The following is a 14,860-nucleotide window of genomic DNA, read 5'->3' as shown; positions in this document are numbered from 1 at the left end:
TGCATAGTATTCTATGGTTTATATATGTACCACATTTTATCTACCCAATCCATTGCTGATGGGCAGCTAGGTTAACTCCATGTCTTTGCTATTCTGAATAGTGCTATGATGAACATATAAGTGCATGTGTCTTTTTGGTGGAGCAATTTATTTTCTTTTATATGTGTTTTCAGTAATGGAATTGCTGGGTCAAATGGTAGTTCTATTTTGAGTTCTTTGAGAAATGTACAAACTGCTTTCCACAGTGGCTGAGCTAGTTTACATTTCCACCAATAGCATATTAGCATTCTCTTTTCTCCACTGCCTTGTAAGCATCTGCTGCTTTTTGACTTTTTATTAATAGTCATTTTGACTGGTGTGATATGTTATCTCATTAGAGTTTTGATTTGCTTTTCTCTGATGATTAGTTATGTGGAACATTTTTTTTCATGTTTGTTGGCCCTTGCATGTCTTCTTTTGAAAAGTGATCTGTCATGTCCTTGGCCCATTTTTTAATGGGATTATTTGTTTTGTACCTGCTGAATTGTTTAATTTCCTTGTAGATTCTGGATATTAGACCTTTGTTGAATGATAGTTTGTAAATATTTTCTTTCATTCCGTAGGTTGTCTGTTTACATTGTTGACAGATTTTTCTTTTCCCGTGCAGAAGCTCTTTACTTTAATGAAGTTCCATTTGTGAATTTTTGGTTTTGCTGCAATTGCTTTTGGCATCTTTGTCATTAATCTTTGCCCAGTTCTATGTCCAGAATGTTTTCTCCTAGGTTTTCTTCTAGGGTATTTATAACTCTAAGGTTTATGATTAAGTGTCTAATCTGAGACAGAGGGTGGAACAGGATGGCCAAATACATGGCTCCACTGATTGGTCCCCCTGTAAGGTCGCAAATTTAGCAACTATCTACACGAAAAGACACATTCATTAGAACCAAAAATCAGGTGAGTGCACACAATACCTTGTTTTAAATACATATCACTGAAAGAGGCATTGAGGAAGGTAGGAAAGACAATCTTGAATTGCTGACACCATCTCTCCGCCATCCCCTGGCGGACAGATTTGACCCAGCAATTCCATTACTGAAAACACATACAAAAGAAAATAAATTGCTATGTGTCACTGGAAGAAAATCTGTGCACTTTGGGTAGAGAGAGTGAAACACCTCTGAGACACTGCATTGAACTCAAGTGTTGTCCTGTCAATAGCAAAAAGCAAAATCGAGCTGAACTGAGCTGATACCCACCCATGTAGGGATCATTTAAACAGGCTCTAGCCAGAGGGGAATCACTCATACCAATGGTCAGAATGTGAATTCTGGTAAGCCTCACCACCCTGGGCTGAAGTATTCTGGGGCTCTACATAAACTTGAAAAGCAGTCTAAGTCTCAAGGACTGAAAATCCTAGGTGAGTCCTAGTGCTGACTATGCTCAGAACCAGTAGCTTTAGGGGGTACTGAAACACCAGCCAGCGTGGCTGAGACAGTGCTTGCACCACCCCTTCCCCAAACTCAGGCTTCACAGGTTGTGGCTCCAAAACAAACACCTTCCTTCTGCTTGAGAAGAGACGTAAGATTAAAGAGGACTTTGTCTTTTATTTGGACATCAGCTAAGCCAGAGTAGAAGAGGGCACCATGCAGCGTTGTGAGGCTCCCTTTCCAGTCTCTAACTCCTAGATGACATTTCTAGACATACCCTGGGCCAGAAAGGAACTCATTGTCATGAAGGGTATGAGCCATCACTTGTTGACTAGAGAGCCCTTGATCCCTGGATAATCTGCAGCAATACCAGGTCGTATGCCAAGGACCTTGGGTGAGACACTGAGACTTTTGGGGCTCAGGTGAGACTCAGCATACTCCCAGCTGTGTTGACTATAAGGAGACACTCTTTCTGTTTGAGAAAAGTGGAGGGAAAAGTAAAGGAGACTTTGTCTTGCACCTTAGGTACCATCTCTACCACAGCAGGGTAGAGCACCAAGCAGGTTCTTGGGCTCCCTGACTCTACGCCTTAGCTCTTGGATAGCATTTCTGGACCATCTCTGGGCCAGAGGGGAACCCAATGCCCTGAATGTTGAGTTCCAGGCCAGGCAGTGTCCACCACAAGCCGAATGAGGTTTCCTTGAGCCTGAAGGGAATATTGGCACTAGCCTGGCATTACTTACTATGGGGCTTCACTTCCTGTGGAAAGGAGAGGGAGGAGAGGGAAGGACTGTGTCTTATGGTTTGCGTGCTTGTTCAGTCACTGTACAATAGAACACAAGGTAGTGTTGTAAGTTTTTTTATTGCAGTCCCTGGCTCCCAGAATGCACTTCTGGACCTGCTGAGGGCCTGGAGGAACTCAAACTCACTGTAATGAAGTGAAGGATACAAGCCTAGGTGGCTTCACTACCTGTTGATTGTGGGGCCTCCGGGCCTTGAGCACACATAGACAGTAGCCGGGCAGTGATTACAGTGGGCCCTGGTGAGCCCCTGTACTGTGCTGGCTTTAGGTCTGACCCATCACAGTCCCAGTGGTGGTTGCCACAGGGGTGCTTGTGTTCCCCTACCATCTACAGGTGGCTCAGAACAGAGACAGACTCCATTTGTTGGGAAAAAGTGAAGGAATTGAAGAAGAGTTTTTACTGCCTGGTAATACAAAGTATTCTTCTAGATCTTATTCAAGACTATTGAGGTAGTATCTTTAGGAGTCTGCTAAAACCACAGGATTGCTGATTTGGGGGTGCTTCCTCATGCGAATGCAATTTAAACCACAATACCCAAGTCTTTTTGAATTCCTGGAAAGACTTCCCAAAAGGACAGGTACAAACAAGCCCAGAGAGTGAAGACTACAATAAATACCTAACTGTTCAATGTCCAGACACACACAAATATCCATAAGCGTAAAGACCATCCAGGAAAATGTAACCTCACCAAATGATGTAAATGAGGCACCAGGGATCAATCCTGGAGAAACAGAGATATGTGAACTTTCATAGAGAGAATTCAAAATAGCTGTTTTGAGGAAACTGAAAGGAATTCAGAATTTTACTAGATAAATTTAAAAAAGAGATTGAAATAACTAAAAAATTGAGCAGATATTCTAGAGTTGGAAAATGCAGTTAACATAGTGAAGAAGGCATCAGAGTCTCTTAATAGCACAACTGATGAAGCAGAAGAAAGTATTATTGAGTTTGAAGCAGGCTATTTGAAAACACAGCCAGGCAAAAAAAAGAAAAAGAAAAAAGAATAAAAACAGTGAAGCATACTTAAAAGATCTAGAAAATAGCCTCAAAAGGGCAAATCTAGCATTATTGGCTTTAAAGGGGAGGGAGAGATACACAGGTAGGAAGCTTATTCAAATGGATAATAACAGAGGATTTCCCAAACATTATGGATAACAGCCACAATTTGTAAGCAACTCATTCATCAATAGGTGAATGGATAAACAAAATACATATACACAATAGACTACTATTCAGCCATTAAAAAAATTAGACCCTGTTACTTGCAAGAACATGGATGGGACTGGAAGTCATTATGTTAAGTGAAATAAACCAGGCACAGAAAGACAAATTTCTCTTGTTCCCACTTATTTGTGGAAGCTAAAAATCAAAATAACTGAACTCATGGAGATAGTGAGTAGAATGGCTAACAGAGACTGAGGAGGATAGTGAAGGATTGGAAGTGATATGGGGAGGGTTAATGGGTACAAAAACATGGTGGAAAAAATGAATATGATTTAGTATTTCCTAGCACAACAAGGTGACTATATTAAACAGTAATTGTACATGTTAAAATAACTGAGTATAATTGGATTGTTTGTAACACAAAGGATAAATGTTTGAGGTGATGGATGCCCCATTTACTCTGATATGATTATTTTGCATTGCATGCCTGCATTAAAACATCTCATGAATCCCACAAATGTATACATCTACTATGTATCCCCCCAAATAAAAAATAAAATTACAACAAAAAATATGCTGAATCCACCTTAAGTTGATTTTCGTGACAAAAACGGGTCCAGTTTCCAGCTTCTGCATATAGATAGCCAGTTATCTCAGCACCATTTATTGAATAGGGATTTCTTCCCTATTGTTTATTATTGTTAACTTCGTCAAAGATGAGATTATTTTAAGTGTGTGGCTTTATTTCTGGGTTCTCTAAGCTGTTACATTGTTCTATGTGTCTGTTTCTGTACAACTACCATGACGTTTTGGTTACTGTATCCTTGTAGTATAATTTGAAGTGAGGTAATGTGATAACTTCTAGCTTCTTTCTTTTTGCTTCGGATTGCTTTGGTTATCAGGCTTCTTATCTGTTCCACATGAACTTCAGAATATTTTTTTCTAATTCTGTGAAGAATGATATAGGTATTTTGATAAGGAAGAGCATTGAATCTTCAAATTGCTTTGGGTAGTATGGCAATTTTAGTGATATTGAGTCCTCCTGTCTATGAACATGGAATGTTTTTCCATTTGTTTGTGACATGTCTGATTCCTTTCAGCAGTGCTTTGAAATTCTCATTGTAGAGATCTTTCACTTCCCTGGTTAGCTGTATTCCTACCTATTGTATTCTTTCTGTTGCAATTGTAAATGGGATTGCATTCTTGATTTGGCTGTGGACTTAGACATTATTGGTTTATAGAAATGTTGCTGATGTTTGTACATACTGTATGTACCCTGAAACATTGCTGAAGTTGTTTATCAGTTCTAGGAGCTTCTGAGCAGAGAGTATGGGATTTTCTAGGTATAGAATTTTATCACTTGTGAAGATAGTTTGACTTTCTCTCATCATATTTGGATGGCTTTTATTTCTTTCTCTTGCGTGCTTGCTCTGGCTAAGACTTACAGTACTATTTCCAATAGGAGTGGTGGGAAGGAGCATCTTCATGCTGTGCCAGTTCTCAAGGGGAATGCTTCCAGCTTTTACCTTTTAGTATGATGTTCATGGTGAGGGGCAGGGTTTGTCATAGGTGGCTCTGTTTATTTTGAGGCATGTTTCTTTGATGCCTAGTTTATTGAGGGATTTTAACATGAAGGGATCAAATTTCATTGAATGCCTTTTCTGCTTCTATTGAGACGATCATGTGCTTTTTGTTTTAATTCTATGTAATAAATCACATTTATTGATTTGTGTATGTTGGACTAACCTTGCGTCCTAGGAATAAAGTCTATTTCGTTGTGGTGGATTGGCTTTCTAATGTGCTATTGGATTCAGTTTGCTTGTATTTTTTGAGGATTTTTACATGTATGTTCATCAGGGATATTGGCCTGAAGTTTGCTTTTCTCACTGTGTCTGCCAGGTTTTGATATCAGCATGATGCTGGCCTCATATAATAAGTTAGAGAGGAGTTATGTTTCCTCAGTTTTTTGGAATAGTTTCAGTAGAATTGTACCAGCTCTTTTTCATTTGTCTGCTAGAATTTGGCTGTGAATCCATCTGATCCAGGGCCTTTTCTGGTTGGTAAGCTTTTCGTTACTGATTCAATTTTGGAACTTATTATTAGTCTATTCAGGGTTTCAAGTTATTCCTGGTTCAATCTTGGGAGTTATATGTTTGCAGGAATTTATCCATTTCTTCTCTATTTTTAAAATTTGTGTGAATAGATATGTAATATTCTGTTTATTTTATATTATATTTTATTTTATTTTATTTCCATGGGGAGAGTGTTAACATCCCCTTTGACATTTCTGTTTGTGTTCATTTGGATCTTCTTTCTTTATTATTCTAGCGTGCAGTCTATCAATCCTTTTAATACTTTGAAATAACCATTTTTGATTCTGTTGATCTTTCATACAGTTTTTCCTGTCTTATTTATTTATTTATTTTCAGTTTAGCTCTGATGTTGGTGATTTTTTTCTGCTAGCTTTGAGGTTTCTTTGCTATTGTTTTCTAGTTTTTCTGGGCGTGATGTTAGGTTGTTAGATTGAGATCTTACTAATTTTTTGAGGTGTATATTTAGTGCTATAAACTTTCCTCTTAAAAGTGCTTTAGCTGTGTCACAGAGAGTCTGGTATGTTTTATCTTTGCTTTCATTAGTTTCAATGATTTCTTAATTTTTGCCTTAATTTTATTGTTTACACAAAAGCCATTCAGCAAGACTTTTAATTTCAGTGTGAATTGTATGGCTTTGAGACATCTTGATACTGATTTCTATTTTCATTGTGTTTTGTTCTGAGAGTGTGGCTGTATTCACTTCTAGTTTCTGAGTTACCTTGTAATTTTTTTCTCTGCACAGTGGGTGACTACAAGTGTTATATTTAATTTGCAACATTTGGGGATTTTCCAGGTACTTGAAAAAATAGATTTCTGATACTGTCCCATTGTGATAACATATGACGTATGATTTAAATAATTTTTAATTTCTTGAGACATGTTTTATAGTTCATTATATACTCATCTTAATGAGTGTTCCATGTGTGGTGTGAAAGATTATGTGTTCTGCAGTTGTTGTGAGGGTTAAGCATTACATATGACAATTAGAATTAATGCTTGATAGAAAATACATTCTTATGAAGATTTATCAATTTTGGGGAGAATGGTGCTGAAACTTGTAAAAGGTGCTGTGAATGAAACCTGTGTATGTGTGTATATGCAGTATACACACACACACACACACACACACACACACATATTCACACTTATACTGAGAGAGCTAGAATCAGTGAGGTAATAAAAGATTGAATAAGAATTAACATATGCTAAGAGATATATTTGATTTTTTTGTTTCTGAGTTTATAAAATCTACTGAAAAAAGTTCCATATTATTTATTTATTTATTGGATGGGAAAAAACTGTACCTTAATGAAAAATAGTTATCGTTATTACTTTTGATGTTACCCAGTGAATGGGTCTTTTCTTTTTTAATTTTTTGTTTCTATTGGTTATTGGGGAACAGGTGGTGTTTGGTTATATAAGTAAGTTCTTTAGTGATGATTTGTGAGATTTTTGTGCATCTATCACGTGAGCAGTATATGCTGCATTGTATTTGTACTCTTTTACCCCTCGCCCCCTTCTCACCCTTTCCCCATGAGTCCCTAAAGTCCATTGTGTAACTCTTATGCCTTTTCATCCTCATAGCTTAGCTCCCACTTAGGTGTGAGAACATATAATGTTTGATTTTCCATTCCTGAGTTACTTTACTTAGAATAATAGTCTCCAATCTCATTCATAGATAGATAGATAGATAGATCACAGTTTCTTTATCTACTCATTGATTGATGGGCATTTGAGTTGGTTCCACATTTTTGCAACTGCAAATTGTGTTGCTGTTTACATGCATGTGCAAGTATATTTTTTATTATCTCAAACTACGTGTTCTTGAAAATTGTTTTTCATGAAAAACTGAAAATTTTAACATAATATCTCAGCCTGAAACAAAGATTAAATATAATATTTGAAAACTAATAATTTTTTTTAGTGTGTGGTCAATTTGATTTTGATATTACTTTGTTAATTTTCATAAAGTTTAGTTTTTTTATAATTGTAACATTTTAATGTATGTTTACATTAATATTTTATTTTATATTGTAATCAATATCTTTTTGTATGTGATTTATACCAAATTTGTCATTTTTAATTTGAATACTCTTGTTCTTTTAATTTGTCTTTTATAAAATGCCTATTTCATTTTAGCCAGACTCTAATTTCTAAATTTTATTGAAATTAATGAGAAATGCAAATCAAAACCACAATGAGATACCATCTCACACCAGTTAGAATGGCAATCATTAAAAAGTCAGGAAACAACAGGTGCTGGAGAGGATGTGGAGAAATAGGAACACTTTTACACTGTTGGTGGGATTGTAAACTAGTTCAACCATTATGGAAAACAGTATGGCAATTCCTCAAGGATCTAGAACTAGATGTACCATATGACCCAGCCATCCCATTACTGGGTATATACCCAAAGGATTATAAATCATGCTGCTATAAAGACACATGCACACGTATGTTTATTGTGGCACTATTCACAATAGCAAAGACTTGGAATCAACCCAAATGTCCATCAGTGACAGATTGGATTAAGAAAATGTGGCACATATACACCATGGAATACTATGTAGCCATAAAAAAGGATGAGTTTGTGTCCTTTGTAGGGACATGAATGCAGTTGGAAACCATCATTCTCAGCAAACTATAGCAAGAACAGAAAACCAAACACTGTATGTTCTCACTCATAGGTGGGAATTGAACAATGAGATCACCTGGACTTGGGAAGGGGAACATCACACACCGGGGCCTATTATGGGGGTCGGGGGGAGGGATGGCCTTGGGAGTTATACCTGATGTAAATGACGAGTTGATGGGTGCTGAAGAGTTGATGGGTGCAGCACACCAACATGGCACAAGTATACATATGTAACAAACCTGCACGTTGTGCACATGTACCCTAGAACTTAAAGTATAATAATAAAGAAAAAAAGATTTAAAAAAAGTGGGTTTCTGTTTGTTTTATTGACCCACTTAAGTTTTATTTTTCTTAAGTTTTATTATGAAACTTGTGGTCAGATTGGTTATTCTGTTGGTTTTCTGGTATAAGAATATTAAAACAGGGTTGGTCTCATTTTTGCATTCTAAAAATCATTTAGCAAAACACTAAGTCAATGAATAAAGCTACACAATATTTAGAAAGTCATTATTTAATCATAATTCTTACTCAGTAGTAAAAATATTAATACATAAAATTAATGCACTTTTATTGTAGTAATACATACATATCTTATTTGCATATACATGTTTTTTCAACTAACAGATTAGGTAGAACATTATAGCTTACGTTAATAGAATATAACTACTAACTTGGCAATGACTCCTACGTCTTGTGGTTACGGATCTGGTCTCCATCATCGTTATCCTATTGTACTCTCTCTGACAGCCCGTAATACAAGATAGATTTAACAGCCTGCTTTAAACCTATGGAATGTGTTTTTCCAAGCATAAGTACCAGCATCTAAGTCTACCTCCCCAGCAAATTCTGGTCAGTATTTGATTAATAGTTTGGCTCACAGGTTGATTAGTCAGCCTCTGCTACAGGTATGTCTCATATTCTAATGCCATTTTTATGGCATCCTAATGATTAAAATAATTTTCTTTCTTTTATACAACTTACGTTTTATTCATACTGATTGACAAATAATTTACCTCATTTAATTTTGTTTGACATTTTGTCAAGACCTCTCTGTACTTCACAAACCTTCAGCAGTATGAAAAATTTGTATTGTGACACCATGGCTAGTGTAAATAGCTTTTATGTGTACATTTAAATCAAGTAAATAAGGGGAACCATTATTGCCAAGGAATTCAGATGGATTCTGAATTGCAATAGAAAAACTATTTCTCTACCTATCAGAAATTACATTTAGACTTGACTCTTATGTATATATGTGGTACACATACATATTATATATACTGTATTATATATCATATGCAAATATAAAACATATATACTATATACATACTTCATAAATTAGTTCATTACAAAGAATTTGGAAAATATAAAGAAAATATTAATATTTTAGGTACCTGTATCTAATCCTGGTTTAACTCTTACTAGAAGTGTGGGATTGAGAGAATAATTAATCCCTTATAACATTAAAATGGAAATGATACTAGTACATTGCTCATATAACTACTAAGAGGCATACATTAATATTTTTATATTTGTGCACCCAAATAATAATTATTAAAATTTCCTTTTAAAACAAAATAATAAAGGTGATGAGATATATGTAATTATGTTCCTGCGCTAGTCTTTATAATAGCCTATAAAAGGTCATGTCTGATTTATCCATATGTATAGCATCTAAACATACCACACTGTAGTGCATGTAGGAGGTTCTCAATTTATTGAAAGAGTGAATAAATACAAGTGCTTTTTGACTAAATAAATGTTATCGAAAAATTTTTAGCTTTTGGCCTTTTGAAGAGGCTGTTTTCCTCGCTGACTTTAAATAATCAAAATAATCAAGCTGCCATGTTGTGAACTTCCCTTTGGAGAGGACCACATGTCAAAAAAACTAAAGGCACCATCTAGCCACAGTCAGCAAGTAACTGGAGTAGGCATGCTGGTATCCTACAATAAACTACAAGTTACCACAAGCCATGCGAGCTTGGGAACAGATCACAAAATGGAAAAAGAGTAGATGAGTCTAAACATGCAGGGCATGCTAAGGTCATGTATTTAAGTTTAACAAGTTTTGAATTTGCCATTTTGTCAATACATAAAAATAGAAGACTCATAGCTGGGAATGTACTTTAGGAATATTACTGATGAAAGATGAAGAATGTTTAAGGACCGTACCAAGTAAGAGGGAAAACTACTGTCTTCTGTAAAAATAACAATGAGATGGTTAAGACTCTGAATCTGGAAACTGAATATGGAGAAAGGAAAATAAAGAATGTTATGAAACTAAATTTGTGCTATTATATGCCAGAATAAACACTCAAAAGCTAATTTCAAGCTGACACCAGAGTAACATCCTGACACAGCTCTTGTCCTGGTGTGCTAGAGTTCTCGATGAATCTACTGGTCTTGATTCACTGGCAAAGACAATCAGTGGCTATGTCAGTACAAGTATCTAAAACATGGCCTACCTAGATCCCAGAAGGTGTGGGTTGGGAGTTGGTGCCTGCTATGGTGTACTAAAAGCCCTTTCTCTGTTCTAGGCCTACTATAATGTTCCGTCTGGGGAAGAAAAATTTCCCAAAGCAGCCTATCATCATGAAAGCCAATGTTTCAGCAGAAGAGCTGAGGAGAAGATTTCTTTATGAGTATGGGGCTTGTCTCAGTTACTTAAAGTCACATGGAGGGAGGTTTATTAAATGTTAACAAATGCTTTTTAAAAATAGCTGATGTAGAAAATTTTACCATTTACATTATCAAAAAATAATGAAGTATCAATCTATTAAAGATGTGTAGATCTTTAAAAGACAGAAATGACAAAACTTTATTAAGAAATGTAAAAGATGATGGAGATAAATGAAAATCTGAAAATCGAATTATGTTTGAGTATAAGAGGCTCAATATCATGAACATTAGAGTTTGTCTAAAATACAATCTACAGAGCCAGTCTAACTCCAAAAATGTTGATATGGTTTTAAAACGAACTTCTCAAGAATAATTAGAATGGGCACCAATACAATTTATTTATTTATTTATTTATTTATTTATTTTTGGAACGGAGTCTCCCTCAGTCACCCTGGCTGGAGGGCAGGCAGTGGGGCAATCTCGGCTCACTGCAAGCTCCGCCTCCCAGGCTCACGCCATTCTCTGCCTCAGCCTCCCAGGTAGCTGGGACTACAGGCGCCCGCCACTGCGCCCGGCTAATTTTTTGTATTTTTAGTAGAGACGGGGTTTCACCGTGTTAGCCAGGATGGTCTCGATCTCCTGACCACGTGATCCGCCCGTCTTGGCCTCCCAAAGTGCTGGGATTACAGGCGTGAGCCACCGCGCCTGGCCAACCAATACAATTTTAAACAAGGTGGATGAATAAATTGTGTCAGTACCAGGATATATTATGTAGTTATACTAATTGTAGTAAAGTATATTGTCATTGGAATGGATAAATGGACCAATTGGACATAATAGAGAGCTCAGACACAGATTCACACAATTGTGGAAAGTTTATATGTGACAGAAGATTTAAGAATTCAGCTGGAAAATTATAGACTAAACACAAATGGTGATGAGACAACTAGTCTTCTTGTGAATATAGTAATAAGCAGATCTCAATGTTGCTGAAAGTAAACTCCAGGGGTATTAGATAATTAAATGTGAAAATAGAGATGTTAACTACTTAAAAAGGATATATAGGGAAATATATTAATACCCTGGTAGCAACAAAGAATTCTTAGAGACATTGGAAAACAAAACAAAACAAAACATAAAACAAATAGGCTAATGAATTTAAATATGCCAAAATGAATATATTCTCTACATTATAAGGCAGCAGTCAAGTAAAATACATTTTATCATATATATCCAAAATAGAATTAGTATCCATGAAACGTGCTAATAAATAGAAAACATTTTTAAGTCTATTAAACTTAGTAGGCACTACATAAATGTTAGTTATAATTATTCTTTTATGAATATATAAAGAGCTTCTTAAAGTCATAATAAAATAATCTAAGAAGCATCAACTTTATATAAAAGTGAGCAAAGAATATGAATAGCAATTTGCAAAAAGAAAAATAAAATGGCCAATAAGTATGTTGTAGTCTCATTAGTAATCAGGGAAATACAAATATCATTTCTATCCAGCGGACTCGGAAAAATCAAAAAAATCAAAACAATTTTATTGTATTTTATCGAGACAGGGTCATGTTCTTTCCCCTAGGCTGGAGTTAAGGGGTGTGACCATTGCTCACTCCAGCCTAGAAATCCATGCGATCCTTCTGCCTCAGTCTCCCAAATAGCTGGAACTAAAGGTACATGCCACTGCACCTGGCTTTATTTTTATTTTTATGTTTTTAGAGATGGGGTCTCACTCTGTTGCCCACGCTGGTCTTGAACTCCTGGTCTCAAGCAATTCTTCTGGCTCAGCCTCTCAAAGTGCTAAGATTAAAGGCATAAGGCTGGCAAAACAATTCTTAAGAACAGTTGTTAATAAGATTGAGGGACAATGGAAAGCTCATTAATTATAGGAAATAAAAATGGATTCAACCACTCTCTAAAGCTATTTAACAAAAGCTTACGAAAACTGAAAACTAACATACTCTATACCCTAGTGATTTAACTACTGGTAAATACTATATATAGTTTTAATACATATGCACAATGTGACATTTATAAGAATATTGCTATGTTTTTCAACATTTAAAAATTAGAATTAATCTAAATATTCTGTAAAATTCAAATGGGCAAATGATGTTCTGTTTATAATATGACATATCACAACCAATAAACTAGAGATACAGGTATCAACAGTAACAAATTTCAAAAACATAATATGTGAAAAAATCCGGGCAGTATATACAATGTCGTACCTTTTATACAGAATTTTAAAATATATAAGCCAGTGTTATATATTTGTAAATAATGAAAATAAATAATAAATTTAAAGTAATAAACATCAAATTCAGAAACGCAAGTACTCAAGAGATGAAAGGATGGGCTTGTGGTCAGAACAATATATATAGAGAGAAGTCTATATATATAAGTAAATATATATATAGAAGTCTTCAACTTTTAAAGCTATAATTTATTTAAAATAGAAAAAATGAATCTGAGTTAAACACAGCAAGAGATTAAGATCGGACCATCCATACAAAAAGAAATATATGTATTTGTTGTGTTTTTCTAATAGTTAATGTATGTTTAAAATATCTTATAATAATTACAGTAGAAAAGAGTTGATAAATGTAGAAAGATAATATAAGCCTAACCTTGACAATTGTTAGATTTGTTGTAAGGGAGAACAGACAAGCAAGGTCAAAGAAGATTGGGAGAATAGGACTATAATTCTGTCATAAACAGGAAAGGGGGATTCAAGAAGAAGAGGTTTTCTGGAGAAATAATACATTCAGTTTGCCAGGAAAAAGTTTCAGGTACATTAAATATCTATAGTTAGTAATACATACCAGGAATTGAATATAGAGACAGATAGGATATAAGATGCAGTTCTGGAGGTTATCAATGTAAAAACTATACAATTAGATGAGGGTAAGGGAGTAATTGAAAATAAGCAAAACTCCTTTGAAAATTATTATTTGCATATGGCAATCCAAAATTGCCAACAAAATTAGACATAAACACAATAATAAATAAGAAAGGCATTATGAAGATAGAATTTAAAGAATATGCAACAGTGTATGGACTTGTAGGAGTGGGGCAAGCTAGGTTGAGAGAAAATCAAAGGAGAAAGAGGATTCAAGAATAAGTAGAAGATCACATGCCTAAGGATATCACTTTCTCTAGTGATTTTTATTTGTGGGCCTCCCGATTATTCCTTCTTTTATACATTAAGGCAGCAAGGAAAGCTTTGAAATCCAAGTATACAGTGACAGCTTTATAAAATGCAATGTGAAGGAAGGATTACTCTGACACCTTCGTACTTCAGATCAATTTGTTTCTAGTAGAAGTAAAGAATTTTGTTAGCTACATATGGCTTTATGGAAAAAGTGTTGCAGATATATAGTAAGCTATTCTGTGGTTTTGGCATCTAATAGCATAGCATTTATTTCTACTCTACCTTCAGTCTTTACTTAAAATATTACATTTTCATTTCTATCTACTCCAGTTAAATTTGTTCTGACATAACTTTCTAACTAAAGGTGGCCACATGAGTTCTTATGGTTAAACAGTAATGTGATAACATTTTTACTCTTTAAACGTAATATTTACTAAGATGAAAAATCAGTTTTGACAGTAAAATAAATTTGTGTATGAAGAAAATACACAATGCCTAGACATTGTTTATTGAGTAGTTAAAAAGGAAAAGAAATGTAGGAGCTATTCATCTATTTCAAGGTGTAAGACTAAGAAAAGGAAAATACCCTCAAAAAAAAAAAAAATAGAAGAGGGGAAATTATAGAAATAAAAATAATAATAAATGTAGATCAAAGCCAGTGAATAAAACTCATCAAATAAACAATTGTTTTTAAGATGTGTTTACTGTCACAAAAAAATGTAAAATGGGGAACCTAAGTTTAGAAATGTAATTATAGACGAATCACAGTAATGAAAACAGATTCAAAAAAAAAAAAAAAAAAAAAAAACCCACTAAATACAATCACAACAAAAACCCTAAATCTAAAAATATAAAATAGAGCAAATTCAGGGGGGAAAAAAAAAACCCTAAAAAGTAGCAAAGCCTGACATCACCATAGTGGTTTTCTCCAGATGTGATGAGAAAAAAAATGCTTTCACACTAGATGATATTAGCTG

At 34.9% G+C, this 14,860-nt stretch overlaps 1 non-coding gene across 1 annotated transcript; it reads left to right on the top strand.

The window, feature by feature from the left end:
- Nucleotides 1-10,432: 10,432 nt before the first annotated feature.
- On the top strand, nt 10,433-10,561 carry LOC112635687. The gene has a single exon (XR_003122022.1). It is a non-coding gene; the product is annotated as a small nucleolar RNA SNORA3/SNORA45 family (small nucleolar RNA).
- The last annotated feature ends 4,299 nt before the right edge of the window (nt 10,562-14,860 follow it).

The sequence above is a fragment of the Theropithecus gelada genome, chromosome 11 (assembly GCF_003255815.1).
Source record: "Theropithecus gelada isolate Dixy chromosome 11, Tgel_1.0, whole genome shotgun sequence".
Classification (NCBI taxonomy): Eukaryota; Metazoa; Chordata; class Mammalia; order Primates; family Cercopithecidae; genus Theropithecus; species Theropithecus gelada.
The sequence above is the reverse complement of the archived record's forward strand: the minus strand, read 5'-3'. Positions and strand labels throughout refer to the sequence as shown.